Source organism: Pinus tabuliformis, chromosome 7 (assembly GCF_031772625.1).
Source record: "Pinus tabuliformis cultivar Carrire ecotype Pingquan chromosome 7, CPIR1, whole genome shotgun sequence".
Classification (NCBI taxonomy): Eukaryota; Viridiplantae; Streptophyta; class Pinopsida; order Pinales; family Pinaceae; genus Pinus; species Pinus tabuliformis.
In genome coordinates, this window is record NC_142293.1 from 617,565,949 (window position 1) to 617,571,033 (window position 5,085).

The window sequence follows — 5,085 nt, forward strand, 5'->3', positions numbered from 1 at the left end:
TGTTCTCCTAAGATATAGGCTTCCCAGATCAAAGTACTGGTTCCCGGGGGTTGTGGGTTTCTCTATTGAAGGCATTGAACCTTGCCAATAGAGCCAAAAAGAATAGACAGAATAGGATGTCTTATATACGTATTAACAACTGAATCGGAATTGGGAGGATGAAATAAGAAAGAAAAGAATAGACAAAAACAATATATATATATATATATATATTGTTTATACGTATTATTAACAAATGAACTTTAGAAAGAGTTCTTTCTGAGGCGGCTATAGCAGGAGGCTTGGATGCGTGAGAGGGTTAACCACTCTTACCTGGATGCTCGGATGCCGGTAGTAGTGCATCGATACCATATCTTTATGCGTGTGTGAAATCTCCCACTTCTTAATTAGTGGGCGGATCATTTGGTTACTCAACTGCAACAGGATAGGGGTTGGATGGTGTAGTTTCACTGGCCTCAACTGCTTCTTCATTAGCTGTAATCGTGCTCCAGAAAACCCCGATCGCCCCTCATTTCCATGTTCAATGGCCTGACCAGAGTGTTCACTCCAGAAAACCCCGATCCGCCCCTCATTTCATGTTCAATGGGCTGACCAGACCGTTCACTCTAGAAAACCCCGATCCGCTCCAGGAAACCCCGATTTCGAATAGGATAGAAAGCAAAAGAGGGGAATTGGGAGGATAACCCGAAAAAGAGGCGGTGGAATGAAAAAAAAGCCAGTGCTGGAACCTATGGATCTCACTCCCATATTTGATGTGCTGATCATAGATCATTCGTACACGAAAACCCCGATTCGCTACAGAAAACTTCGTAGATCATTCGTGGCAGGAAACTCCGATTCGCTCCAGAAAACCTCGATTTCGAATAGGAAAAAAGGCGGAAGGAGGGAATTGGGAGGATAACCAGAAAAAACGCGGTGGGAACGAAAAAGGGCCAGCACTGGAACCTATGGATCTCCTCCATCTTCAATATGTTGACCATAGAACATTCGCTCTGGAAAACCCTGATTTGGAATAGGAAAAAAGGTGGAAGGAGGGGACTTGGAGGATTACCAAAAACAGAAAAGGACGCGATGGAACGAAAAAGGGCCAGCAATACCAGATCATCGTTAGATTGAATTATTGAAGCTATTGGTGGCAGGAAGAAGGAAAGTGCACGGGTCAGGGAGGCAGTGGGATATGTTCCCTTGTTCAGGTATAACTGATTCTATTCTTGAAACAGAAGCAGACATTTCAATCGATTTTGTAGACTGCAAGAATGTGTTCTCTCATCAAGATATGTATGATTTTGTTCCAGATAAAAGATGGATTGTCTCAGTAATGATAGTATTGATTGTTGTTCCCTCTGATGTAATGACTGGTTACAAAGTTTGTAGGTTCTTTTACATGAATCTCACCACAGGAAGTCTCTCGCTCTAAATCTTTATTGTTCTTAAGGGACCTTGTTATTGCTCTCAGTTACAGTCTCCCATCTCTTGTATACTACATTGTACACTGTTCATCCATTCATCAATGATCACATTGACATAGAGACATTGTTCCTTTGCGACATAGTAGGCTTCACTGCACATATGTGTCTCACTATCCTCTGTATATATATATATGTGTCTTTGGCTCTACACAGTTCATATGGCTCACGATGTATAAGACTTTGTTCCTCTGCATTATGTATAAAATTAACACACAGGTTGACTAACACGTTCCTCTATAACAAAGTCAGTTTGAATGAATCTACATTGCTTCTCTGCGACATATGTTGGCACTGATGCATAGTTAATATGGAATCGATACTCAAAATATATGTAATCTAACCAATAGCATCAAATGGTATCATCTTATATGACCATGGAAATAACTCCTAATGAAGACTGTAATCTTACAGAGACCAACATAAATAAACATGTTGAATTTAAGATCCATAAGGCACTGTTCAATATTTTTTAAGTGACAAGACACCATTGTTGAGAATTCGATGTTTATATGTAATCTAACCAATAGCATCAAATGGCATCATCTTATATGACCATGGAAAGAACTCCTAATGAAGACTGTAATCTTACAGAGACCAGCATAAATAAACTCGTTGAATTTAAGATCCACAAGGCACTGTTGAGTTTTTTTTTAAGTGACAAGACACCATTGTTGACAATTCGCCGTTTAGATTCAAGTCTAGGGCATATAGTTGGCATAGTAAGAAAAGATATGTTGCTCCCTCAGAACTCACTGATACTTCTCACTGGCACTAGCTAGTAAGGTGCCTATGAAGAAGTGAAAGGAACAAATCTCTATGATACCAAAGATCATCTGACTTCACTTCTAAGGAATGTCATACTTTTGTTGTGTCTTCAATCTCCATAATAAGTCCAGGAGTATCCACTGATCTTCATTCTCTGAAGCATTGATCTATCTCATTGGTATAATTTCCTTTGCCTATCTTCAATATCATAATCAAGGAAGAGCATATGCATGGGCAGATTGTTCTGGCAGTCAGTGATATTTTTGACATCCACTGTCTATACTATTAGCATTTCAAAATCAAAACTAAGTGACAAGACACCATTGTTGACAATTCGCCGTTTAGATTCAAGTCTAGGGCATATAGTTGGCATAGTAAGAAAAGATATGTTGCTCCCTCAGAACTCACTGATACTTCTCACTGGCACTAGCTAGTAAGGTGCCTATGAAGAAGTGAAAGGAACAAATCTCTATGATACCAAAGATCATCTGACTTCACTTCTAAGGAATGTCATACTTTTGCTGTGTCTTCAGTCTCCATAATAAGTCCAGGAGTATCCATTGATCTTCATTCTCTGAAGCATAGATCTATCTCATTGGTATAATTTCCTTTGCCTATCTTCAATATCATAATCAAGGAAGAGCATATGCATGGGCAGATTGTTCTGGCAGTCAGTGATATTGTTGACATCCACTGTCTATACTATTAGCATTTCAAAATCAAAACTATCTTCTACAATTGGGGTTTCAGTGGAAGCAGGGTTTCAAATCATAACCAGTCTGAAAAACACTGGTTAGAATTGTACAGTTAACTAAGCTTTAGTCTGAAAAACACTGGTTAGAATTGTACAGTTATCAAAGCTACTAAAACTAACAAACAAAAAATAATATAAACACTTTTAACACCAACCTTATATTTATTTAATTATTATAAATTATGATTTTATATATTTTTAAGAACATCTCGAAGTTAGTTGACTTATGTTGTATATAATAATGGTGTATTACATTATATTAAACCTATTAATATTAATATGTATTTAGTTATCCATGGTCTGAGCTTGGTGAAGTACCTAGTGACATTTTCAGGGCAGAATGGCATTTCGTTAGTAGGAAACTTGGTTAGGTCTTAGCCATTGAACCGCATAGAAGATTATTACCTCTAATTGTCAAAGCAACACACCTTTGAAAAGCTTGGATTAGTTTTGACCATGTCTGTGGTCACATTGAAATGTTTGTCCACAGCCGCTCGGTCACTGTACTGTACACCAGTAGTTTCATTGGATGGTGCAGTGTCTTGCACACTGGCCATATGCCAGAATGAATTATGTATGATTTGGGCAATATCACGATTACAGACTACTCTAGATTTGCACTGTTGACTAGTGCATCAATTATTGATTGAAAACTGTGGATTGCACGTGAAGAGGGCCCGTTTGTGTCCTGTAAATTTATTGCTGAGGTTAATTCAATTGTAGATTTAGGTAATATTTTAGTTTTAATGATGGTAGCAGAATCTAATTCAATTGTAAATTTAGATGATATTTTAATTGGAATGATAATAGTTAAATTAATTGTTTGGCCTCGCTCGTCTTTATAACATCCCAAAAAGCTACCAATAAAAATATCAAAAATATACTGATTGAAATACAATTGAGTCACCCAATGAGAAATGGGAAATGTACAGTTGGTACATTTATCACATATGCTAGGGAGTCACACACAATCCAAGCTTTCTCTTTTAGTAGGCTTTAGTGTGTTACTGTTGTGGCATGCATTATGGCGATACCATCCCTACAGGAGCTATGGTCATTATTAGAAAGATTTCTGGTGAGCTTAGTATGCATTGATACAGTGGTTTTAGGAGATGGTTTATAAGGGTGCAATGCAGATGTTGAGTGTAGAAACATACACATCACATATGGAAATTTCATTATGGCTTTCTAGTGGGAGTGATTATCTTGTTGGAGACCAGAACTTCAGATGCTACCGAATACAGAAAAACACTCTCATTTTCTTTTTTGCCTGCCTTTCTCGAAAACCTCGTTCTGGATAATCCCCACTCATCGGAGGTATGAAAGTGAAGACTTGAATACCAACCTTCATCTCCCAGATGCTGGGAACTTGGGAGAGAATGCTGGATGGTTTCAAGATCTCACTTCTGTGGAATATGGTTTCAATATTTTCATGCTGATCCTGAGACCCCGGTGAGCAATCTATCATTAGCAGATCCCAGTCTTTAAGCAGTTAGTCCTGTTTGGACACTAGGAGATCCTCTTTAGCTGCTTTTACTGCTTTCATGAACCCCACCCATCTTAGTGACTGGTTCCTTAGCTCCGTTCGGTTCACGAAGCAGGGTTTCAAATCATAACCAGTCTGAAAAACCATTGGAGTTGGGGCTCTTGACTAGGTTCTGAAGTGCATGCTATTTGTAAGATTGGTGTAATGAAAGGAAGGGTAAAGAGGGTATAGCCAAAGTAATTGATAGTTTTCTGGTGACACAAAATTGTCAGGGTCCTAGTACATCCATTTTGACAGCCAGATATCCTTTCAAGATGCGGACAAAGCGACTTCGTTCGGGATGGGGTGGGTGGGTCAATAGTCATTTTGATGTTCTCAGTGACCGGACATTTTCTTGTGATCTATGCTACTTTCGACGAGAAATTGAACAAATTGGATTGGTGGGAGGTATGAAAAAATTTCTAAGGCATCACCTGGTCTCACCGTGGCAATTTGTCTTTCCATCCATGGATGCATAGTATACACCTACATGCTGTGAATAAGAACTATAATTCTTTCTTCGTGACCCGCGGGTCTAAGCAAGAGTGAGACGCATTTCGTTCATAATACGA